This window comes from Saccoglossus kowalevskii, chromosome 4 (assembly GCF_978046115.1).
Source record: "Saccoglossus kowalevskii chromosome 4, keSacKowa6.1, whole genome shotgun sequence".
Lineage (NCBI taxonomy): Eukaryota > Metazoa > Hemichordata > Enteropneusta > Harrimaniidae > Saccoglossus > Saccoglossus kowalevskii.
Window position 1 is genome coordinate 8,056,773 of NC_140644.1, and position 23,816 is coordinate 8,080,588.

General features: G+C 40.0%; 30 non-coding genes across 30 annotated transcripts; all 30 read left to right on the plus strand.

Moving 5' to 3' along the window:
* Positions 1–332: 332 nt before the first annotated feature.
* On the plus strand, positions 333–414 carry TRNAF-AAA (transfer RNA phenylalanine (anticodon AAA)). The gene has a single exon. It is a non-coding gene; the product is annotated as a tRNA-Phe (tRNA).
* A 1,531-nt stretch (positions 415–1,945) lies between these two features.
* TRNAF-AAA (transfer RNA phenylalanine (anticodon AAA)) lies at positions 1,946–2,027 on the plus strand. The gene has a single exon. It is a non-coding gene; the product is annotated as a tRNA-Phe (tRNA).
* Positions 2,028–2,785: 758 nt separating this feature from the next.
* TRNAF-AAA (transfer RNA phenylalanine (anticodon AAA)) lies at positions 2,786–2,867 on the plus strand. The gene has a single exon. It is a non-coding gene; the product is annotated as a tRNA-Phe (tRNA).
* Positions 2,868–4,120: 1,253 nt separating this feature from the next.
* TRNAS-AGA (transfer RNA serine (anticodon AGA)) lies at positions 4,121–4,202 on the plus strand. The gene has a single exon. It is a non-coding gene; the product is annotated as a tRNA-Ser (tRNA).
* Positions 4,203–5,203: 1,001 nt separating this feature from the next.
* On the plus strand, positions 5,204–5,285 carry TRNAF-AAA (transfer RNA phenylalanine (anticodon AAA)). Its single transcript has one exon. It is a non-coding gene; the product is annotated as a tRNA-Phe (tRNA).
* Positions 5,286–6,025: 740 nt separating this feature from the next.
* On the plus strand, positions 6,026–6,107 carry TRNAS-AGA (transfer RNA serine (anticodon AGA)). The gene has a single exon. It is a non-coding gene; the product is annotated as a tRNA-Ser (tRNA).
* A 1,017-nt stretch (positions 6,108–7,124) lies between these two features.
* TRNAS-AGA (transfer RNA serine (anticodon AGA)) lies at positions 7,125–7,206 on the plus strand. The gene has a single exon. It is a non-coding gene; the product is annotated as a tRNA-Ser (tRNA).
* A 1,272-nt stretch (positions 7,207–8,478) lies between these two features.
* On the plus strand, positions 8,479–8,560 carry TRNAS-AGA (transfer RNA serine (anticodon AGA)). Its single transcript has one exon. It is a non-coding gene; the product is annotated as a tRNA-Ser (tRNA).
* Positions 8,561–9,020: 460 nt separating this feature from the next.
* TRNAS-AGA (transfer RNA serine (anticodon AGA)) lies at positions 9,021–9,102 on the plus strand. Its single transcript has one exon. It is a non-coding gene; the product is annotated as a tRNA-Ser (tRNA).
* A 180-nt stretch (positions 9,103–9,282) lies between these two features.
* On the plus strand, positions 9,283–9,364 carry TRNAS-GGA (transfer RNA serine (anticodon GGA)). The gene has a single exon. It is a non-coding gene; the product is annotated as a tRNA-Ser (tRNA).
* Positions 9,365–9,811: 447 nt separating this feature from the next.
* TRNAS-AGA (transfer RNA serine (anticodon AGA)) lies at positions 9,812–9,893 on the plus strand. Its single transcript has one exon. It is a non-coding gene; the product is annotated as a tRNA-Ser (tRNA).
* Positions 9,894–10,651: 758 nt separating this feature from the next.
* Positions 10,652–10,733, plus strand: TRNAF-AAA (transfer RNA phenylalanine (anticodon AAA)). The gene has a single exon. It is a non-coding gene; the product is annotated as a tRNA-Phe (tRNA).
* Positions 10,734–11,473: 740 nt separating this feature from the next.
* Positions 11,474–11,555, plus strand: TRNAS-AGA (transfer RNA serine (anticodon AGA)). The gene has a single exon. It is a non-coding gene; the product is annotated as a tRNA-Ser (tRNA).
* A 1,019-nt stretch (positions 11,556–12,574) lies between these two features.
* TRNAS-AGA (transfer RNA serine (anticodon AGA)) lies at positions 12,575–12,656 on the plus strand. The gene has a single exon. It is a non-coding gene; the product is annotated as a tRNA-Ser (tRNA).
* A 180-nt stretch (positions 12,657–12,836) lies between these two features.
* Positions 12,837–12,918, plus strand: TRNAF-AAA (transfer RNA phenylalanine (anticodon AAA)). The gene has a single exon. It is a non-coding gene; the product is annotated as a tRNA-Phe (tRNA).
* Positions 12,919–13,271: 353 nt separating this feature from the next.
* On the plus strand, positions 13,272–13,353 carry TRNAF-AAA (transfer RNA phenylalanine (anticodon AAA)). Its single transcript has one exon. It is a non-coding gene; the product is annotated as a tRNA-Phe (tRNA).
* Positions 13,354–14,136: 783 nt separating this feature from the next.
* Positions 14,137–14,218, plus strand: TRNAS-AGA (transfer RNA serine (anticodon AGA)). Its single transcript has one exon. It is a non-coding gene; the product is annotated as a tRNA-Ser (tRNA).
* A 180-nt stretch (positions 14,219–14,398) lies between these two features.
* On the plus strand, positions 14,399–14,480 carry TRNAS-GGA (transfer RNA serine (anticodon GGA)). Its single transcript has one exon. It is a non-coding gene; the product is annotated as a tRNA-Ser (tRNA).
* Positions 14,481–14,927: 447 nt separating this feature from the next.
* Positions 14,928–15,009, plus strand: TRNAS-AGA (transfer RNA serine (anticodon AGA)). Its single transcript has one exon. It is a non-coding gene; the product is annotated as a tRNA-Ser (tRNA).
* A 758-nt stretch (positions 15,010–15,767) lies between these two features.
* TRNAF-AAA (transfer RNA phenylalanine (anticodon AAA)) lies at positions 15,768–15,849 on the plus strand. Its single transcript has one exon. It is a non-coding gene; the product is annotated as a tRNA-Phe (tRNA).
* A 1,562-nt stretch (positions 15,850–17,411) lies between these two features.
* Positions 17,412–17,493, plus strand: TRNAS-AGA (transfer RNA serine (anticodon AGA)). The gene has a single exon. It is a non-coding gene; the product is annotated as a tRNA-Ser (tRNA).
* A 459-nt stretch (positions 17,494–17,952) lies between these two features.
* Positions 17,953–18,034, plus strand: TRNAS-AGA (transfer RNA serine (anticodon AGA)). The gene has a single exon. It is a non-coding gene; the product is annotated as a tRNA-Ser (tRNA).
* Positions 18,035–18,774: 740 nt separating this feature from the next.
* On the plus strand, positions 18,775–18,856 carry TRNAF-AAA (transfer RNA phenylalanine (anticodon AAA)). The gene has a single exon. It is a non-coding gene; the product is annotated as a tRNA-Phe (tRNA).
* Positions 18,857–19,377: 521 nt separating this feature from the next.
* Positions 19,378–19,459, plus strand: TRNAS-AGA (transfer RNA serine (anticodon AGA)). The gene has a single exon. It is a non-coding gene; the product is annotated as a tRNA-Ser (tRNA).
* A 362-nt stretch (positions 19,460–19,821) lies between these two features.
* On the plus strand, positions 19,822–19,903 carry TRNAY-AUA (transfer RNA tyrosine (anticodon AUA)). The gene has a single exon. It is a non-coding gene; the product is annotated as a tRNA-Tyr (tRNA).
* A 180-nt stretch (positions 19,904–20,083) lies between these two features.
* On the plus strand, positions 20,084–20,165 carry TRNAY-AUA (transfer RNA tyrosine (anticodon AUA)). The gene has a single exon. It is a non-coding gene; the product is annotated as a tRNA-Tyr (tRNA).
* Positions 20,166–20,518: 353 nt separating this feature from the next.
* On the plus strand, positions 20,519–20,600 carry TRNAY-AUA (transfer RNA tyrosine (anticodon AUA)). Its single transcript has one exon. It is a non-coding gene; the product is annotated as a tRNA-Tyr (tRNA).
* A 505-nt stretch (positions 20,601–21,105) lies between these two features.
* On the plus strand, positions 21,106–21,187 carry TRNAS-AGA (transfer RNA serine (anticodon AGA)). Its single transcript has one exon. It is a non-coding gene; the product is annotated as a tRNA-Ser (tRNA).
* A 362-nt stretch (positions 21,188–21,549) lies between these two features.
* Positions 21,550–21,631, plus strand: TRNAY-AUA (transfer RNA serine (anticodon AGA)). The gene has a single exon. It is a non-coding gene; the product is annotated as a tRNA-Tyr (tRNA).
* A 697-nt stretch (positions 21,632–22,328) lies between these two features.
* TRNAS-AGA (transfer RNA phenylalanine (anticodon AAA)) lies at positions 22,329–22,410 on the plus strand. The gene has a single exon. It is a non-coding gene; the product is annotated as a tRNA-Ser (tRNA).
* Positions 22,411–23,816: the final 1,406 nt, after the last annotated feature.

Consider the following 23,816-nt stretch of genomic DNA (forward strand, 5'->3'; position numbering starts at 1 on the left):
TGACTCCAAAATTTGTCGATCCCATTGCTGTGTTAAACAGTACAACCTAGCAGTAGTCGTGGCCGAGTGGTTATGGCGATGGACTAGAAATCCATTGGGCTCTGCCCGCGCAGGTTTGAATCCTGCTGACGACGTCTATTTAGGGTATGTATACTCGAAATGCAAGTGTAGCAATAAACACAATTTCTCTACTTGGACTAATTTTGAATTATTTGTCAGTTTCATTGAGACAGTAAACGTCTGTTGTTGATATCAATGTTGGCGCACATTACTTATGTGATGATTCCAAAATTTGTCGATCCCATTGCTGTGTTAAACAGTACAACATAGCAGTAGTCGTGGCCGAGTGGTTAAGGCGATGGACTAAAAATCCATTGGGCTCTGCCCGCGCAGGTTCGCATCCTGCAGACTACGTCTATTTTGGGTATGTATACTCGAAATGCAAGTGTAGGAATAAACACAATTTCTCTACTTTGACTAATTTTGAATTATTTGAAAGTTTCATTGTTGATATCAATGTTGGCGCGCATTATTTATGTGATGATTCCAAAATTTGTCGATCCCATTGCTGTGTTAAACATTACAACATAACAGTAGTCGTGGCCGAGTGGTTAAGGCGATGGACTAGAAATCCATTGGGCTCTGCCTGCGCAGGTTGGAATCCTGCTGACTACGTCTATTTAGGGTATGTATACTCGAAATGCAAGTGTAGCAATAAACACAATTCCCTTATATAGCCTAATTTTGAATTATTTGAAAGTGTCATTGAGACAGTAAACATCTCTTGTTGATATCAATGTTGGCGCACATTACTTATGTGATGATTCCAAAATTTGTCGATCCCATTGCTGTGTTAAACAGTACAACATAACAGTAGTCGTGGCCGAGTGGTTAAGGCGATGGACTAGAAATCCATTGGGCTCTGCCTGCGCAGGTTGGAATCCTGCTGACTACGTCTATTTAGGGTATGTATACTCGAAATGCAAGTGTAGCAATAAACACAATTCCCTTATATAGCCTAATTTTGAATTATTTGACAGTTTCATTTAGACAGTAAACGTCTGTTGTTGATATCAATGTTGGCGCTTCTAAAATTTGTCGATCCCATTGCTGTGTTAAACAGTACACCATAGCAGTAGTCGTGGCCGAGTGGTTAAGGCGATGGACTAGAAATGCATTGAGCTCTGCCCGCGCAGGTTCGAATCCTTCCGACTAAGTCTATTTAGGGTATGTATACTCGAAATGCAAGTGTACCAATAAACACAATTCCCTTATATAGCCTAATTTTGAATTATTTGAAAGTGTCATTGAGACAGTAAACATCTCTTGTTGATATCAATGTTGGCGCACATTACTTATGTGATTATTCCAAAATTTGTCGATCTCATTGTTGTGTAAAATAGTACAACATAGTCGTAGTCGTGGCCGGGTGGTTAAGGCGATGTACTAGAAATCCATTGGGCTCTGCCGGCGCTGGTTCGAATCCTGCCGACTACGTCTGTTTAGGTATGTATACTCGAAATGCAAGTGTAGCAATAAACACAATTCCCTTATATGGCCTAATTTTGAATTATTTGAAATTTTCATATTGAGACAGTAAACGTCTATTGTTGATATCAATGTTGGCGCACATTACTTATGTGATGATTCCAAAATTTGTCGATCCTATTGCTGTGTTAAACAGTACAACATAGCAGTAGTCGTGGCCGAGTGGTTAAGGCGATGTACTAGACATCCATTCGCAGGTTCGAATCCTGCTGACTACGTCTATTTAGGGTATGTATACTCGAATTGCAAGTGTAGCAATAAACACAATTTCTCTATTTGGACTAATTTTGAATTATTTGAAAGTTTCATTGTTGATATCAATGTTGGCGCACATTACTTATGTGATGATTCCAAAATTTGTCGATCCCATTGCTGTGTTAAACAGTACAACAAAACAGTAGTCGTGGCCGAGTGGTTAAGGCGATGGACTAAAAATCCATTGGGCTCTGCCCGCGCAGGTTCGAATCCTGCCGACTACGTCTATTTAGGGTATGTATACTCGAAATGCAACTGTAGCAATAAACACAATTCCCTTATATAGCCTAATTTTGAATTATTTGAAAGTTTCAATGAGACAGTAAACATTTGTTGTTGATATCAATGTTGGCACACATTACTTATGTCATGATTCCAAAATTTGTCGATCCCATTGCTGTGTTAAACAGTACAACATAGCAGTAGTCGTGGCCGAGTGGTTAAGGCGATGGACTAGAAATCCATTGGACTCTACCCGCGCAGGTTCGAATCCTGCCGAATACGTCTATTTTGGGTATGTATACTCGAAATGCAAGTGTAGCAATAAACACAATTTCTCGACATGGACAAATTTTGAATTATTTGTCAGTTTCATTGAGACAGTAAACGTCTGTTGTTGATGTCAATGATGGCGGACATTACTTATGTGATGACTCCAAAATTTGTCGATCCCATTGCTGTGTTAAACAGTACAACCTAGCAGTAGTCGTGGCCGAGTGGTTATGGCGATGGACTAGAAATCCATTGGGCTCTGCCCGCGCAGGTTTGAATCCTGCTGACGACGTCTATTTAGGGTATGTATACTCGAAATGCAAGTGTAGCAATAAACACAATTTCTCTACTTGGACTAATTTTGAATTATTTGTCAGTTTCATTGAGACAGTAAACGTCTGTTGTTGATATCAATGTTGGCGCACATTACTTATGTGATGATTCCAAAATGTGTCGATCCCATTGCTGTGTTAAACAGTACAACATAGCAGTAGTCGTGGCCGAGTGGTTAAGGCGATGGACTAAAAATCCATTGGGCTCTGCCCGCGCAGGTTCGCATCCTGCAGACTACGTCTATTTTGGGTATGTATACTCGAAATGCAAGTGTAGGAATAAACACAATTTCTCTACTTTGACTAATTTTGAATTATTTGAAAGTTTCATTGTTGATATCAATGTTGGCGCGCATTATTTATGTGATGATTCCAAAATTTGTCGATCCCATTGCTGTGTTAAACAGTACAACATAACAGTAGTCGTGGCCGAGTGGTTAAGGCGATGGACGAGAAATCCATTGGGCTCTGCCTGCGCAGGTTGGAATCCTGCCGACTACGTCTATTTAGGGTATGTATACTCGAAATGCATGTGTACCAATAAACACAATTTCTCTACTTGCACTAATTTTGAATTATTTGACAGTTTCATTTAGACAGTAAACGTCTGTTGTTGATATCAATGTTGGCGCTTCTAAAATTTGTCGATCCCATTGCTGTGTTAAACAGTACATCATAGCAGTAGTCGTGGCCGAGTGGTTAAGGCGATGGACTAGAAATGCATTGGGCTCTGCCCGCGCAGGTTCGAATCCTTCCGACTAAGTCTATTTAGGGTATGTATACTCGAAATGCAAGTGTACCAATAAACACAATTCCCTTATATAGCCTAATTTTGAATTATTTGAAAGTGTCATTGAGACAGTAAACATCCCTTGTTGATATCAATGTTGGCGCACATTACTTATGTGATTATTCCAAAATTTGTCGATCTCATTGTTGTGTAAAATAGTACAACATAGTCGTAGTCGTGGCCGGGTGGTTAAGGCGATGTACTAGAAATCCATTGGGCTCTGCCCGCGCTGGTTCGAATCCTGCCGACTACGTCTGTTTAGGTATGTATACTCGAAATGCAAGTGTAGCAATAAACACAATTCCCTTATATGGCCTAATTTTGAATTATTTGAAATTTTCATATTGAGACAGTAAACGTCTATTGTTGATATCAATGTTGGCGCACATTACTTATGTGATGATTCCAAAATTTGTCGATCCTATTGCTGTGTTAAACAGTACAACATAGCAGTAGTCGTGGCCGAGTGGTTAAGGCGATGGACTAGAAATCCATCGGGCTCTGCCCGCGCAGGTTCGAATCCTTCCGACTACGTCTATTTAGGGTATGTATACTTAAAATGCAAGTGTAGTAATAAACACAAATTCTCTACTTGGACTAATTTTGAATTATTTGAAAGTTTCATTGAGACAGTAAACGTCTATTGTTGATATCAATGTTGGCGCACATTACCCATTGCTGTGTTAAACAGTACAACATAACAGTAGTCGTGGCCGAGTGGTTAAGCCGATGGACTAGAAATCCATTGGGCTCTGCCCGCGCAGGTTCGAATCCTGCCGACTACGTCTATTTAGGGTATGTATACTCGAAATGCAAGTGTAGCAATAAACACAATTCCCTTATATAGCCTAATTTTGAATTATTTGAAAGTTTCAATGAGACAGTAAACATGTGTTGTTGATATCAATGTTGGCACACATTACTTATGTCATGATTCCAAAATTTGTCGATCCCATTGCTGTGTTAAACAGTACAGCATAGCAGTAGTCGTGGCCGAGTGGTTAAGGCGATGGACTAGAAATTCATTGGACTCTGCCCGCGCAGGTTCGAATCCTGCCGACTATGTCTATTTTGGGTATGTATACTCGAAATGCAAGTATAGCAATAAACACAATTTCTCGACATGGACAAATTTTGAATTATTTGTCAGTTTCATTGAGACAGTAAACGTCTGTTGTTGATATCAATGTTGACGCACATTACTTATGTGATGACTCCAAAATTTGTCGATCCCATTGCTGTGTTAAACAGTACAACCTAGCAGTAGTCGTGGCCGAGTGGTTATGGCGATGGACTAGAAATCCATTGGGCTCTGCCCGCGCAGGTTTGAATCCTGCTGACGACGTCTATTTAGGGTATGTATACTCGAAATGCAAGTGTAGGAATAAACACAATTTCTCTACTTTGACTAATTTTGAATTATTTGAAAGTTTAATTGTTGATATCAATGTTGGCGCGCATTATTTATGTGATGATTCCAAAATTTGTCGATCCCATTGCTGTGTTAAACAGTACAACATAGCAGTAGTCGTGGCCGAGTGGTTAAGGCGATGGACTAGAAATCCATTGGGCTCTGGCAGCGCTGGTTCGAATCCTGTAGACTACGTCTATTTAGGGGATGTATACTCGAAATGCAAGTGTAGCAATAAACACAATTTCTCTACTTGCACTAATTTTGAATTATTTGACAGTTTCATTGAGACAGTAAACGTCTGTTGTTGATATCAATGTTGGCGCTTCCAAAGTTTGTCGATCCCATTGCTGTGTTAAACAGTACAACATATCAGTAGTCGTGGCCGAGTGGTTAAGGCGATGGACTAAAAATCCATTGGGCTCCGCCCGCGCAGGTTCGAATCCTGCCGACTACGTCTATTTAGGGTATGTATACTCGAAATGCAAGTGTAGCAATAAACACAATTCCCTTATATAGCCTAATTTTGAATTATTTGAAAGTGTCATTGAGACAGTAAACATCTCTTGTTGATATCAATGTTGGCGCACATTACTTATGTGATTATTTCAAAATTCGTCGATCCCATTGTTGTGTAAAATAGTCCAACATAGTCGTTGTCGTGGCCGGGTGGTTAAGGCGATGTACTAGAAATCCATTGGGCTCTGCCCGCACAGGTTCGAATCCTTCCGACTACGTCTATTTAGGGTATGTATACTCGAAATGCAAGTGTAGCAATAATCACAAATTCTCTACTTAGACTAATTTTGAATTATTTGACAGTTTCATTGAGACAGTAAACATCTATTGTTGATATCAATGTTGGCGGACATTACTTATGTGATGATTCCAAAATTTGTCGATCCCATTGCTGTGTTAAACAGTACAACATAGCAGTTGTCGTGGCCAAGTGGTTAAGGCGATGGACTAGAAATCCATTGGGCTCTGCCTGCGCAGGTTCGAATCCTGCTGACTACGTCTATTTAGGGTATGTATACTCGAAATGCAAGTGTAGCAATAAACACAATTTCTCTACTTGCACTAATTTTGAATTATTTGACAGTTTCATTGAGACAGTAAACGTCTGTTGTTGATATCAATGTTGGCGCTTCCAAAGTTTGTCGATCCCATTGCTGTGTTAAACAGTACAACATAGCAGTAGTCGTGGCTGAGTGGTTAAGGCGATGGACTAGAAATCCATTGGGCTCTGCCCGCGCAGGTTCGAATCCTGCCGACTACGTCAATTTCGAGTATGTATACTCGAAATGCATGTGTACCAATAAACACAATTTCTCTACTTGGCCTAATTTTGAATTATTTGAAAGTTTCATTGAGACAGTAAACGTCTATTGTTGATATCAATGTTGGCGTACATTACTTATGTGATGATTCCAAGATTTGTCGATCCCATTACTGTGTTAAACAGTACACCATAGCAGTAGTCGTGGCCGAGTGGTTAAGGCGATGGACTAGAAATCCATTGGGCTCTGCCTGCGCAGGTTGGAATCCTGCTGACTACGTCTATTTAGGGTATGTATACTCAAAATGAAAGTGTATCAATAAACACAATTTCTCTACTTGCACTAATTTTGAATTATTTGACAGTTTCATTTAGACAGTAAACGTCTGTTGTTGATATCAATGTTGGCGCTTCTAAAATTTGTCGATCCCATTGCTGTGTTAAACAGTACATCATAGCAGTAGTCGTGGCCGAGTGGTTAAGGCGATGGACTAGAAATGCATTGGGCTCTGCCCGCGCAGGTTGGAATCCTTCTACTACGTCTATTTAGGGTATGTATACTCGAAATGCAAGTGTAGCAATAAACACAATTCCCTTATATAGCCTAATTTTGAATTATTTGAAAGTGTCATTGAGACAGTAAACATCTCTTGTTGATATCATTGCTGGTGCACATTACTTATGTGATGATTGCAAAATTTGTCGATCCCATTGTTGTGTAAAATAGTACAACATAGTCGTAGTCGTGGCTGGGTGGTTAAGGCGATGTACTAGAAATCCATTGGGCTCTGCCCGGGCTGGTTCGAATCCTGCCGACTACGTCTGTTTAGGTATGTATACTCGAAATGCAAGTGTAGCAATAAACACAATTCCCTTATATGGCCAATTTTGAATTATTTGAAAGTTTCATTGAGACAGTAAACGTCTGTTGTTGATATCATTGCTGGTGCACATTACTTATGTGATGATTCCAAAATTTGTCGATCCCATTGCTGTGTTAAACAGTACAGCATAGAAGTAGTCGTGGCCGAGTGGTTAAGGCGATGGACTAGAAATCCATTGGGCTCTGCCCGCGCAGGTTCGAATCCTGCCGACTACGTCAATTTCGAGTATGTATACTCGAAATGCATGTGTACCAATAAACACAATTTCTCTACTTGGCCTAATTTTGAATTATTTGAAAGTTTCATTGAGACAGTAAACGTCTATTGTTGATATCAATGTTGGCGTACATTACTTATGTGATGATTCCAAGATTTGTCGATCCCATTGCTGTGTTAAACAGTACACCATAGCAGTAGTCGTGGCCGAGTGGTTAAGGCGATGGACTAGAAATCCATTGGGCTCTGCCTGCGCAGGTTGGAATCCTGCTGACTACGTCTATTTAGGGTATGTATACTCAAAATGAAAGTGTATCAATAAACACAATTTCTCTACTTGCACTAATTTTGAATTATTTGACAGTTTCATTTAGACAGTAAACGTCTGTTGTTGATATCAATGTTGGCGCTTCTAAAATTTGTCGATCCCATTGCTGTGTTAAACAGTACATCATAGCAGTAGTCGTGGCCGAGTGGTTAAGGCGATGGACTAGAAATGCATTGGGCTCTGCCCGCGCAGGTTCGAATCCTTCTACTACGTCTATTTAGGGTATGTATACTCGAAATGCAAGTGTAGCAATAAACACAATTCCCTTATATAGCCTAATTTTGAATTATTTGAAAGTGTCATTGAGACAGTAAACATCTCTTGTTGATATCATTGCTGGTGCACATTACTTATGTGATGATTGCAAAATTTGTCGATCCCATTGTTGTGTAAAATAGTACAACATAGTCGTAGTCGTGGCTGGGTGGTTAAGGCGATGTACTAGAAATCCATTGGGCTCTGCCCGGGCTGGTTCGAATCCTGCCGACTACGTCTGTTTAGGTATGTATACTCGAAATGCAAGTGTAGCAATAAACACAATTCCCTTATATGGCCAATTTTGAATTATTTGAAAGTTTCATTGAGACAGTAAACGTCTGTTGTTGATATCATTGCTGGTGCACATTACTTATGTGATGATTCCAAAATTTGTCGATCCCATTGCTGTGTTAAACAGTACAGCATAGAAGTAGTCGTGGCCGAGTGGTTAAGGCGATGGACTAGAAATCCATTGGACTCTGCCCGCGCAAGTTCGAATCCTGCCGACTACGTCTATTTAGGGTATGAATACTCGAAATGCAAGTGTAGCAATAAACTCAAATTCTCTACTTGGACTAATTTTGAATTATTTGAAAGTTTCATTGTTGATATCAATGTTGGCGCACATTATTTATGGTTCCAAAATTTGTCGATGCCATTGCGTGTTAAACAGTACAACATAACAGTAGTCGTGGCCGAGTGGTTAAGGCGATGGACTAGAAATCCATTGGGCTCTGCCCGCGCAGGTTCGAATCCTGCCGACTAAGTCTATTTAGGGTATGTATACTCGAAATGCAAGTGTACCAATAAACACAATTTCTCTACTTGGCCTAATTTTGAATTATTTGAAAGTTTCATTGAGACAGTAAACGTCTATTGTTGGTATCAATGTTGGCGTACATTACTTTTGTGATGATTCCAAAATTTGTCGATCCCATTGCTGTGTTAAATAGTACAACATAGCAGTAGTCGTGGCCGAGTGGTTAAGGCGATGTACTAGAAATCCATTGGGCTCTGCCTGCACTGGTTCGAATCCTGCCGACTACGTCTGTTTAGGTATGTATACTCGAAATGCAAGTGTAGCAATAAACACAATTCCCTTATATAGCCTAATTTTGAATTATTTGACAGTTTCATTGAGACAGTTAAACGTCTGTTGTTGATATCAATGTTGGCGCTTCTAAAATTTGTCGATCCCATTGCTGTGTTAAACAGTATATCATAGCAGTAGTCGTGGCCGAGTGGTTAAGGCGATGGACTAGAAATCCATTGGGCTCCTCCCGCGCAGGTTCGAATCCTGCCGACTACGTCTATTTAGGATATGTATACTCGAAATGCATGTGTACCAATAAACACAATTTCTCTACTTGCACTAATTTTGAATTATTTGACAGTTTCATTTAGACAGTAAACGTCTGTTGTTGATATCAATGTTGGCGCTTCTAAAATTTGTCGATCCCATTGCTGTGTTAAACAGTACATCATAGCAGTAGTCGTGGCCGAGTGGTTAAGGCGATGGACTGGAAATGCATTGGGCTCTGCCCGCGCAGGTTCGAATCCTTCCGACTAAGTCTATTTAGGGTATGTATACTCGAAATGCAAGTGTACCAATAAACACAATTCCCTTATATAGCCTAATTTTGAATTATTTGAAAGTGTCATTGAGACAGTAAACATCTCTTGTTGATATCAATGTTGGCGCACATTACTTATGTGATTATTCCAAAATGTGTCAATCCCATTGCTGTGTTAAACAGTACAACATAGCAGTAGTTGTGGCCGAGTGGTTAAGGCGATGTACTAGACATCCCTTCGCAGGTTCGAATCCTGCTGACTACGTCTATTTAGGGTATGTATACTCGAATTGCAAGTGTAGCAATAAACACAATTTCTCTATTTGGACTAATTTTGAATTATTTGAAAGTTTCATTGTTGATATCAATGTTGGCGCACATTACTTATGTGATGATTCCAAAATTTGTCGATCCCATTGCTGTGTTAAACAGTACAACATAACAGTAGTCGTGGCCGAGTGGTTAAGGCGATGGACTAGAAATCCATTGGGCTCTGCCCGCGCAGGTTCGAATCCTGCCGACTACGTCTATTTAGGGTATGTATACTCGAAATGCAAGTGTAGCAATAAACACAATTCCCTTATATAGCCTAATTTTGAATTATTTGAAAGTTTCAATGAGACAGTAAACATTTGTTGTTGATATCAATGTTGGCACACATTACTTATGTCATGATTCCAAAATTTGTCGATCCCATTGCTGTGTTAAACAGTACAACATAGCAGTAGTCGTGGCCGAGTGGTTAAGGCGATGGACTAGAAATCCATTGGACTCTGCCCGCGCAGGTTCGAATCCTGCCGACTATGTCTATTTTGGGTATGTATACTCGAAATGCAAGTATAGCAATAAACACAATTTCACGACATGGACAAATTTTGAATTATTTGTCAGTTTCATTGAGACAGTAAACGTCTGTTGTTGATATCAATGTTGGCGCACATTACTTATGTGATGACTCCAAAATTTGTCGATCCCATTGCTGTGTTAAACAGTACAACCTAGCAGTAGTCGTGGCCGAGTGGTTATGGCGATGGACTAGAAATCCATTGGGCTCTGCCCGCGCAGGTTTGAATCCTGCTGACGACGTCTATTTAGGGTATGTATACTCGAAATGCAAGTGTAGCAATAAACACAATTTCTCTACTTGGACTAATTTTGAATTATTTGTCAGTTTCATTGAGACAGTAAACGTCTGTTGTTGATATCAATGTTGGCGCACATTACTTATGTGATGATTCCAAAATTTGTCGATCCCATTGCTGTGTTAAACAGTACAACATATCAGTAGGCGTGGCCGAGTGATTAAGGCGATGGACTAAAAATCCATTGGGCTCTGCCCGCGCAGGTTCGCATCCTGCAGACTACGTCTATTTTGGGTATGTATACTCGAAATGCAAGTGTAGGAATAAACACAATTTCTCTACTTTGACTAATTTTGAATTATTTGAAAGTTTCATTGTTGATATCAATGTTGGCGCGCATTATTTATGTGATGATTCCAAAATTTGTCGATCCCATTGCTGTGTTAAACAGTACAACATAACAGTAGTCGTGGCCGAGTGGTTAAGGCGATGGACTAGAAATCCATTGGGCTCTGCCTGCGCAGGTTGGAATCCTGCTGACTACGTCTATTTAGGGTATGTATACTCGAAATGCAAGTGTAGCAATAAACACAATTCCCTTATATAGCCTAATTTTGAATTATTTGAAAGTGTCATTGAGACAGTAAACATCTCTTGTTGATATCAATGTTGGCGCACATTACTTATGTGATTATTCCAAAATTTGTCGATCTCATTGTTGTGTAAAATAGTACAACATAGTCGTAGTCGTGGCCGGGTGGTTAAGGCGATGTACTAGAAATCCATTGGGCTCTGCCCGCGCTGATTCGAATCCTGCCGACTACGTCTGTTTAGGTATGTATACTCGAAATGCAAGTGTAGCAATAAACACAATTCCCTTATATGGCCTAATTTTGAATTATTTGAAAGTTTCATATTGAGACAGTAAACGTCTATTGTTGATATCAATGTTGGCGCACATTACTTATGTGATGATTCCAAAATTTGTCGATCCCATTGCTGTGTTAAAAAGTACAACATAGCAGTAGTCGTGGCCGAGTGGTTAAGGCGATGGACTAGAAATCCATTGGGCTCTGCCCGCGCAGGTTCGAATCCTGCCGACTAAGTCTATTTAGGGTATGTATACTCGAAATGCAAGTGTACCAATAAACACAATTTCTCTACTTGGCCTAATTTTGAATTATTTGAAAGTTTCATTGAGACAGTAAACGTCTATTGTTGGTATCAATGTTGGCGTACATTACTTTTGTGATGATTCCAAAATTTGTCGATCCCATTGCTGTGTTAAATAGTACAACATAGCAGTAGTCGTGGCCGAGTGGTTAAGGCGATGTACTAGAAATCCATTGGGCTCTGCCTGCACTGGTTCGAATCCTGCCGACTACGTCTGTTTAGGTATGTATACTCGAAATGCAAGTGTAGCAATAAACACAATTCCCTTATATGGCCTAATTTTGAATTATTTGACAGTTTCATTGAGACAGTAAACGTCTGTTGTTGATATCAATGTTGGTGCTTCTAAAATTTGTCGATCCCATTGCTGTGTTAAACAGTACATCATAGCAGTAGTCGTGGCCGAGTGGTTAAGGCGATGGACTAGAAATCCATTGTGCTCCTCCCGCGCAGGTTCGAATCCTGCCGACTACGTCTATTTAGGGTATGTATACTCGAAATTCAAGTGTAACAATAAACACAATTCCCTTATATAGCCTAATTTTGAATTATTTGAAAGTGTCATTGAGACAGTAAACATCTCTTGTTGATATCAATGTTGGCGCACATTACTTATGTGATTATTTCAAAATTCGTCGATCCCATTGTTGTGTAAAATAGTACAACATAGTCGTTGTCGTGGCCGGGTGGTTAAGGCGATGTACTAGAAATCCATTGGGCTCTGCCAGCACAGGTTCGAATCCTTCCGACTACGTCTATTTAGGGTATGTATACTCGAAATGCAAGTGTAGCAATAATCACAAATTCTCTACTTGGACTAATTTTGAATTATTTGACAGTTTCATTGAGACAGTAAACATATATTGTTGATATCAATGTTGGCGGACATTACTTATGTGATGATTCCAAAATTTGTCGATCCCATTGCTGTGTTAAACAGTACAACATAGCAGTAGTCGTGGCCGAGTGGTTAAGGCGATGGACTAGAAATCCATTGGGCTCTGCCTGCGCAGGTTCGAATCCTGCTGACTACGTCTATTTAGGGTATGTATACTCGAAATGCAAGTGTAGCAATAAACACAATTTCTCTACTTGCACTAATTTTGAATTATTTGACAGTTTCATTGAGACAGTAAACGTCTGTTGTTGATATCAATGTTGGCGCTTCCAAAGTTTGTCGATCCCATTGCTGTGTTAAACAGTACAACATATCAGTAGTCGTGGCCGAGTGGTTAAGGCGATGGACTAAAAATCCATTGGGCTCCGCCCGCGCAGGTTCGAATCCTGCCGACTACGTCTATTTAGGGTATGTATACTCGAAATGCAAGTGTAGCAATAAACACAATTCCCTTATATAGCCTAATTTTGAATTATTTGAAAGTGTCATTGAGACAGTAAACATCTGTTGTTGATATCATTGCTGGTGCACATTACTTATGTGATGATTCCAAAATTTGTCGATCCCATTGTTGTGTAAAATAGTACAACATAGTCGTAGTCGTGGCTGGGTGGTTAAGGCGATGTACTAGAAATCCATTTTGAATTATTTGACAGTTTCATTGAGACAGTAAACGTCTGTTGTTGATATCAATGTTGGCGCTTCCAAAGTTTGTCGATCCCATTGCTGTGTTAAACAGTACAACATATCAGTAGTCGTGGCCGAGTGGTTAAGGCGATGGACTAAAAATCCATTGGGCTCCGCCCGCGCAGGTTCGAATCCTGCCGACTACGTCTATTTAGGGTATGTATACTCGAAATGCAAGTGTAGCAATAAACACAATTCCCTTATATAGCCTAATTTTGAATTATTTGAAAGTGTCATTGAGACAGTAAACATCTGTTGTTGATATCATTGCTGGTGCACATTACTTATGTGATGATTCCAAAATTTGTCGATCCCATTGTTGTGTAAAATAGTACAACATAGTCGTAGTCGTGGCTGGGTGGTTAAGGCGATGTACTAGAAATCCATTGGGCTCTGCCCGGGCTGGTTCGAATCCTGCCGACTACGTCTATTTAGGTATGTATACTCGAAATGCAAGTGTAGCAATAAACACAATTTCTCTACTTGCACTAATTTTGAATTATTTGACGGTTTCATTGAGACAGTAAACGTCTGTTTTTGATATCAATGTTGGCGCTTCCAAAATTTGTCGATCCCATTGCTGTGTTAAACAGTTGGCGGACATTACTTATGTGATGATTCCAAAATTTGTCGATCCCATTGCTGTGTTAAATAGTACAACATAGCAGTAGTCGTGGCCGAGTGGTTAAGGCGATGTACTAGAAATCCATTGGGCTCTGCCTGCATTGGTTCGAATCCTGCCGGCTACGTCTGTTTAGGTATGTATACTCGAAATGCAAGTGTAGCAATAAACACAATTCCCTTATATGGCCTAATTTTGAATTATTTGACAGTTTCATTGAGACAGTTAAACGTCTGTTGTTGATATCAATGTTGGCGCTTCTAAAATTTGTCGATCCCATTGCTGTGTTAAACAGTATATCATAGCAGTAGTCGTGGCCGAGTGGTTAAGGCGATGGACTAGAAATCCATTGGGCTCCTCCCGCGCAGGTTCGAATCCTGCCGACTACGTCTATTTAGGATATGTATACTCGAAATGCATGTGTACCAATAAACACAATTTCTCTACTTGCACTAATTTTGAATTATTTGACAGTTTCATTTAGACAGTAAACGTCTGTTGTTGATATCAATGTTGGCGCTTCTAAAATTTGTCGATCCCATTGCTGTGTTAAACAGTACATCATAGCAGTAGTCGTGGCTGAGTGGTTAAGGCGATGGACTGGAAATGCATTGGGCTCTGCCCGCGCAGGTTCGAATCCTTCCGACTAAGTCTGTTTAGGGTATGTATACTCGAAATGCAAGTGTACCAATAAACACAATTCCCTTATATAGCCTAATTTTGAATTATTTGAAAGTGTCATTGAGACAGTAAACATCTCTTGTTGATATCAATGTTGGCGCACATTACTTATGTGATTATTCCAAAATGTGTCAATCCCATTGCTGTGTTAAACAGTACAACATAGCAGTAGTTGTGGCCGAGTGGTTAAGGCGATGTACTAGACATCCCTTCGCAGGTTCGAATCCTGCTGACTACGTCTATTTAGGGTATGTATACTCGAATTGCAAGTGTAGCAATAAACACAATTTCTCTACTTGGACTAATTTTGAATTATTTGAAAGTTTCATTGTTGATATCAATGTTGGCGCACATTACTTATGTGATGATTCCAAAATTTGTCGATCCCATTGCTGTGTTAAACAGTACAACATAACAGTAGTCGTGGCCGAGTGGTTAAGGCGATGGACTAGAAATCCATTGGGCTCTGCCCGCGCAGGTTCGAATCCTGCCGACTACGTCTATTTAGGGTATGTATACTCGAAATGCAAGTGTAGCAATAAACACAATTCCCTTATATAGCCTAATTTTGAATTATTTGAAAGTTTCAATGAGACAGTAAACATTTGTTGTTGATATCAATGTTGGCACACATTACTTATGTCATGATTCCAAAATTTGTCGATCCCATTGCTGTGTTAAACAGTACAACATAGCAGTAGTCGTGGCCGAGTGGTTAAGGCGATGGACTAGAAATCCATTGGACTCTGCCCGCGCAGGTTCGAATCCTGCCGACTATGTCTATTTTGGGTATGTATACTCGAAATGCAAGTATAGCAATAAACACAATTTCACGACATGGACAAATTTTGAATTATTTGTCAGTTTCATTGAGACAGTAAACGTCTGTTGTTGATATCAATGTTGGCGCACATTACTTATGTGATGACTCCAAAATTTGTCGATCCCATTGCTGTGTTAAACAGTACAACCTAGCAGTAGTCGTGGCCGAGTGGTTATGGCGATGGACTAGAAATCCATTGGGCTCTGCCCGCGCAGGTTTGAATCCTGCTGACGACGTCTATTTAGGGTATGTATACTCGAAATGCAAGTGTAGCAATAAACACAATTTCTCTACTTGGACTAATTTTGAATTATTTGTCAGTTTCATTGAGACAGTAAACGTCTGTTGTTGATATCAATGTTGGCGCACATTACTTATGTGATGATTCCAAAATTTGTCGATCCCATTGCTGTGTTAAACAGTACAACATAGCAGTAGGCGTGGCCGAGTGATTAAGGCGATGGACTAAAAATCCATTGGGCTCTGCCCGCGCAGGTTCGCATCCTGCAGACTACGTCTATTTTGGGTATGTATACTCGAAATGCAAGTGTAGGAATAAACACAATTTCTCTACTTTGACTAATTTTGAATTATTTGAAAGTTTCATTGTTGATATCAATGTTGGCGCGCATTATTTATGTGATGATTCCAAAATTTGTCGATCCCATTGCTGTGTTAAACAGTACAACATAACAGTAGTCGTGGCCGAGTGGTTAAGGCGATGGACTAGAAATCCATTGGGCTCTGCCTGCGCAGGTTGGAATCCTGCTGACTACGTCTATTTAGGGTATGTATACTCGAAATGCAAGTGTAGCAATAAACACAATTCCCTTATATAGCCTAATTTTGAATTATTTGAAAGTGTCATTGAGACAGTAAACATCTCTTGTTGATATCAATGTTGGCGCACATTACTTATGTGATTATTCCAAAATTTGTCGATCTCATTGTTGTGTAAAATAGTACAACATAGTCGTAGTCGTGGCCGGGTGGTTAAGGCGATGTACTAGAAATCCATTGGGCTCTGCCCGCGCTGATTCGAATCCTGCCGACTACGTCTGTTTAGGTATGTATACTCGAAATGCAAGTGTAGCAATAAACACAATTCCCTTATATGGCCTAATTTTGAATTATTTGAAAGTTTCATATTGAGACAGTAAACGTCTATTGTTGATATCAATGTTGGCGCACATTACTTATGTGATGATTCCAAAATTTGTCGATCCCATTGCTGTGTTAAAAAGTACAACATAGCAGTAGTCGTGGCCGAGTGGTTATGGCGATGGACTAGAAATCCATTGGGCTCTGCCCGCGCAGGTTTGAATCCTGCTGACGACGTCTATTTTGGGTATGTATACTCGAAATGCAAGTGTAGGAATAAACACAATTTCTCTACTTTGACTAATTTTGAATTATTTGAAAGTTTCATTGTTGATATCAATGTTGGCGCGCATTATTTATGTGATGATTCCAAAATTTGTCGATCCCATTGCTGTGTTAAACAGTACAACATAACAGTAGTCGTGGCCGAGTGGTTAAGGCGATGGACTAGAAATCCATTGGGCTCTGCCTGCGCAGGTTGGAATCCTGCTGACTACGTCTATTTAGGGTATGTATACTCGAAATGCAAGTGTAGCAATAAACACAATTCCCTTATATAGCCTAATTTTGAATTATTTGAAAGTGTCATTGAGACAGTAAACATCTCTTGTTGATATCAATGTTGGCGCACATTACTTATGTGATTATTCCAAAATTTGTCGATCTCATTGTTGTGTAAAATAGTACAACATTGTCGTAGTCGTGGCCGGGTGGTTAAGGCGATGTACTAGAAATCCATTGGGCTCTGCCCGCGCTGATTCGAATCCTGCCGACTACGTCTGTTTAGGTATGTATACTCGAAATGCAAGTGTAGCAATAAACACAATTCCCTTATATGGCCTAATTTTGAATTATTTGAAAGTTTCATATTGAGACAGTAAACGTCTATTGTTGATATCAATGTTGGCGCACATTACTTATGTGATGATTCCAAAATTTGTCGATCCCATTGCTGTGTTAAAAAGTACAACATAGCAGTAGTCGTGGCCGAGTGGTTAAGGCGATGGACTAGAAATCCATTGGGCTCTGCCCGCGCAGGTTCGAATCCTGCCGACTAAGTCTATTTAGGGTATGTATACTCGAAATGCAAGTGTACCAATAAACACAATTTCTCTACTTGGCCTAATTTTGAATTATTTGAAAGTTTCATTGAGACAGTAAACGTCTATTGTTGGTATCAATGTTGGCGTACATTACTTTTGTGATGATTCCAAAATTTGTCGATCCCATTGCTGTGTTAAATAGTACAACATAGCAGTAGTCGTGGCCGAGTGGTTAAGGCGATGTACTAGAAATCCATTGGGATCTGCCTGCACTGGTTCGAATCCTGCCGACTACGTCTGTTTAGGTATGTATACTCGAAATGCAAGTGTAGCAATAAACACAATTCCCTTATATGGCCTAATTTTGAATTATTTGACAGTTTCATTGAGACAGTAAACGTCTGTTGTTGATATCAATGTTGGTGCTTCTAAAATTTGTCGATCCCATTGCTGTGTTAAACAGTACATCATAGCAGTAGTCGTGGCCGAGTGGTTAAGGCGATGGACTAGAAATCCATTGGGCTCCTCCCGCGCAGGTTCGAATCCTGCCGACTACGTCTATTTAGGGTATGTATACTCGAAATGCAAGTGTAGCAATAAACACAATTCCCTTATATAGCCTAATTTTGAATTATTTGAAAGTGTCATTGAGACAGTAAACATCTCTTGTTGATATCAATGTTGGCGCACATTACTTATGTGATTATTTCAAAATTCGTCGATCCCATTGTTGTGTAAAATAGTACAACATAGTCGTTGTCGTGGCCGGGTGGTTAAGGCGATGTACTAGAACTCCATTGGGCTCTGCCCGCACAGGTTCGAATCCTTCCGACTACGTCTATTTAGGGTATGTATACTCGAAATGCAAGTGTAGCAATAATCACAAATTCTCTACTTGGACTAATTTTGAATTATTTGACAGTTTCATTGAGACAGTAAACATATATTGTTGATATCAATGTTGGCGGACATTACTTATGTGATGATTCCAAAATTTGTCGATCCCATTGCTGTGTTAAACAGTACAACATAGCAGTAGTCGTGGCCGAGTGGTTAAGGCGATGGACTAGAAATCCATTGGGCTCTGCCTGCGCAAGTTCGAATCCTGCTGACTACGTCTATTTAGGGTATGTTTACTCGAAATGCAAGTGTAGCAATAAACACAATTTCTCTACTTGCACTAATTTTGAATTATTTGACAGTTTCATTGAGACAGTAAACGTCTGTTGTTGATATCAATGTTGGCGCTTCCAAAGTTTGTCGATCCCATTGCTGTGTTAAACAGTACAACATATCAGTAGTCGTGGCCGAGTGGTTAAGGCGATGGACTAAAAATCCATTGGGCTCCGCCCGCGCAGGTTCGAATCCTGCCGACTACGTCTATTTAGGGTATGTATACTCGAAATGCAAGTGTAGCAATAAACACAATTCCCTTATATAGCCTAATTTTGAATTATTTGAAAGTGTCATTGAGACAGTAAACATCTGTTGTTGATATCATTGCTGGTGCACATTACTTATGTGATGATTCCAAAATTTGTCGATCCCATTGTTGTGTAAAATAGTACAACATAGTCGTAGTCGTGGCTGGGTGGTTAAGGCGATGTACTAGAAATCCATTGGGCTCTGCCCGGGCTGGTTCGAATCCTGCCGACTACGTCTATTTAGGTATGTATACTCGAAATGCAAGTGTAGCAATAAACACAATTTCTCGACTTGCACTAATTTTGAATTATTTGACGGTTTCATTGAGACAGTAAACGTCTGTTTTTGATATCAATGTTGGCGCTTCCAAAATTTGTCGATCCCATTGCTGTGTTAAACAGTTGGCGGACATTACTTATGTGATGATTCCAAAATTTGTCGATCCCATTGCTGTGTTAAACAGTACAATATAGCAGTAGTCGTGGCCGAGTGGTTAAGGCGATGGACTAGAAATCCATTGGGCTCTGCCCGCGCAGGTTCGAATCCTGCCGACTACGTCTATTTAGGGTATGAATACGCGAAATGCAATTGTAGCAATAAACACAAATTCTCTACTTGGACTAATTTTGAATTATTTGAAAGTTTCATTGAGACAGTAAACGTCTATTGTTGATATCAATGTTGGCGCACATTACTTATGTGATGACTCCAAAATGTGTCGATCCCACTGCTGTGTTAAACAGTGCAACATAGCTGCTGATCTGCACTGGCTCGGAAGATGAATTCTGATTGGCTAAAAAAACAAAAGACTTGTGGCGTTGAATGCACGTTCATTCACAGTAATGTTATGCAAATTAGAAATTCAAACTAGCTAATCATTTACAACCTTCCGAGCCAGTGCAGATTAGCCAACATAGCAGTAGTCGTAGCCGAGTGGTTAAGGCGATGGACAATAAATCCAATGGGCTCTGCCCGCGCAGGTTTGAATCCTGCCGACTACGTCTATTTAGGATATGTATACTCGAAATGCAAGTGTAGCAATAAACACAATTTCTCTACTTGTACTAATTTTGAATTATTTGACAGTTTCATTGAGACAGTAAACGTCTGTTTTTGATATCAATGTTGGCGCTTCCAAAATGTGTCGATCCCACTGCTGTGATAAACAGTACAACATAGCAGTAGTCGTGGCCGAGTGGTTAAGGCGATGGACAATAAATCCATTGGGCTCTGCCCGCGCAGGTTTGAATCCTGCCGACTACGTCTATTTAGGGTATGTATACTCGAAATGCAATAAACACAATTTCTCTACTTGCACTAATTTTGAATTATTTGACAGTTTCATTGAGACAGTAAACGTCTGTTGTTGATATCAATGTTGGCGCACATTACTTATGTGATTATTCCAAAATTTGTCGATCCCATTGCTGTGTTAAACAGTGCAACATAGCTGCTGATCTGCACTGGCTCGGAAGATGAATTCTGATTGGCTAAAAAAACAAAAGACTTGTGGCGTTGAATGCACGTTCATTCGCAGTAATGTTATGCAAATTAGAAATTCAAACTAGCTAATCATTTACAACCTTCCGAGCCAGTGCAGATTAGCCAACATAGCAGTAGTCGTAGCCGAGTGGTTAAGGCGATGGACAATAAATCCAATGGGCTCTGCCCGCGCAGGTTTGAATCCTGCCGACTACGTCTATTTAGGATATGTATACTCGAAATGCAAGTGTAGCAATAAACACAATTTCTCTACTTGCACTAATTTTGAATTATTTGACAGTTTCATTGAGACAGTAAACGTCTGTTTTTGATATCAATGTTGGCGCTTCCAAAATTTGTCGATCCCATTGCTGTGTTAAACAGTACAACATAGCAGTAGTCGTGGCCGAGTGGTTAAGGCGATGGACTAGAAATCCATTGGGCTCTTCTCGCGTTGGTTCGAATCCTGCTGACTACGTCTATTTAGGGTATGCCATACTCGAAATGCAAGTGTAGCAATAAACACAATTTCTCTACTTGCACTAATTTTGAATTATTTGACGGTTTCATTGAGACAGTAAACGTCTGTTTTTGATATCAATGTTGGCGCTTCCAAAATTTGTCGATCCCATTGCTGTGTTAAACAGTTGGCGGACATTACTTATGTGATGATTCCAAAATTTGTCGATCCCATTGCTGTGTTAAACAGTACAATATAGCAGTAGTCGTGGCCGAGTGGTTAAGGCGATGGACTAGAAATCCATTGGGCTCTGCCCGCGCAGGTTCGAATCCTGCCGACTACGTCTATTTAGGGTATGAATACGCAAAATGCAATTGTAGCAATAAACACAAATTCTCTACTTGGACTAATTTTGAATTATTTGAAAGTTTCATTGAGACAGTAAACGTCTATTGTTGATATCAATGTTGGCGCACATTACTTATGTGATGACTCCAAAATGTGTCGATCCCACTGCTGTGTTAAACAGTGCAACATAGCTGCTGATCTGCACTGGCTCGGAAGATGAATTCTGATTGGCTAAAAAAACAAAAGACTTGTGGCGTTGAATGCACGTTCATTCGCAGTAATGTTATGCAAATTAGAAATTCAAACTAGCTAATCATTTACAACCTTCCGAGACAGTGCAGATTAGCCAACATAGCAGTAGTCGTAGCCGAGTGGTTAAGGCGATGGACAATAAATCCAATGGGCTCTGCCCGCGCAGGTTTGAATCCTGCCGACTACGTCTATTTAGGATATGTATACTCGAAATGCAAGTGTAGCAATAAACACAATTTCTCTACTTGCACTAATTTTGAATTATTTGACAGTTTCATTGAGACAGTAAACGTCTGTTTTTGATATCAATGTTGGCGCTTCCAAAATCCCATTGCTGTGTTAAACAGTACAACATAGCAGTAGTCGTGGCCGAGTGGTTAAGGCGATGAACTAGAAATCCATTGGGCTCTTCCCGCGTTGGTTCGAATCCTGCTGACTACGTCTATTTAGGGTATGCCATACTCGAAATGCAAGTGTAGCAATAAACACAATTTCTCTACTTGCACTAATTTTGAATTATTTGACGGTTTCATTGAGACAGTAAACGTCTGTTTTTGATATCAATGTTGGCGCTTCCAAAATTTGTCGATCCCATTGCTGTGTTAAACAGTACAACATAGCAGTAGTCGTGGCCGAGTGGTTAAGGCGACGGACTAGAAATCCATTGGGCTCTGCCCGCGCAGGTTGGAATCCTGCTGACTACGTCTATTTAGGGTATGTATACTCGAAATGCAAGTGTAGCAATAAACTCAATTTCTCTACTTGCACTAATTTTGAATTATTTGACAGTTTCATTGAGACAGTAAACGTCTATTGTTGATATCAATGTTGGCGCTTCCAAAATTTGTCGATCCCATTGCTGTGTTAAACAGTACAACATAGCAGTAGTCGTGGCCGAGTGGTTGAGGCGATGGACTAGAAATCCATTGGGCTCTGCCCGCGCAGGTTCGAATCCTGCCGACTACGTCTATTTAGGGTATGAATACGCGAAATGCAATTGTAGCAATAAACACAAATTCTCTACTTGGACTAATTTTGAATTATTTGAAAGTTTCATTGAGACAGTAAACGTCTATTGTTGGTATCAATGTTAGCGTACATTACTTATGTGATGATTCCAAAATTTGTCGATCCCATTGCTGTGTTAAATAGTACAACATAGCAGTAGTCGTGGCCGAGTGGTTAAGGCGATGGACTAGAAATCCATTGGGCTCTGCCTGCGCAGGTTGGAATCCTGCTGACTACGTCTATTTAGGGTATGTATACTCGAAATGCAAGTGTAGCAATAAACACAATTCCCTTATATAGCCTAATTTTGAATTATTTGAAAGTGTCATTGAGACAGTAAACATCTCTTGTTGATATCAATGTTGGCGCACATTACTTATGTGATTATTCCAAAATTTATCGATCTCATTGTTGTGTAAAATAGTACAACATAGTCGTAGTCGTGGCCGGGTGGTTAAGGCGATGTACTAGAAATCCATTGGGCTCTGCCCGCGCTGGTTCGAATCCTGCCGACTACATCTGTATAGGTATGTATACTCGAAATGCAAGTGTAGCAATAAACACAATTCCCTTATATAGCCTAATTTTGAATTATTTGAAAGTTTCATTGAGACAGTAAACATTTGTTGTTGATATCAATGTTGGCACACATTACTTATGTCATGATTCCAAAATTTGTCGATCCCATTGCGGTGTTAAACAGTACAACATAGCAGTAGTCGTGGCCGAGTGGTTAAGGCGATGGACTAGAAATCCATTGGACTCTGCCCGCGCAGGTTCGAATGCTGCCGACTATGTCTATTTTGGGTATGTATACTCGAAATGCAAGTGTAGCAATAAACACAATTTCTCGACATGGACAAATTTTGAATTATTTGTCAGTTTCATTGAGACAGTAAACGTCTGTTGTTGATATCAATGTTGGCGCACATTACTTATGTGATGACTCCAAAATTTGTCGATCCCATTGCTGTGTTAGTAGTTGTGGCCGTGTGGTTAAGGCGATGGACTAGAAATCCATTGGGCTCTGCCCGCGCAGGTTCGCATCCTGCAGACTACGTCTATTTAGGGTATGTATACTCGAAATGCAAGTGTAGCAATAAACACAATTTCTCTACTTTGACTAATTTTGAATTATTTGAAAGTTTCATTGTTGATATCAATGTTGGCGCGCATTATTTATGTGATCATTCCAACATTTGTCGATCCCATTGCTGTGTTAAACAGTACAACATAACAGTTGTCGTGGCCGAGTGGTTAAGGCGATGGACTAGAAATCCATTGGGCTCTGCCTGTGCAGGTTGGAATCCTGCTGACTACGTCTATTTAGGGTATGTATACTCGAAATGCAAGTGTAGCAATAA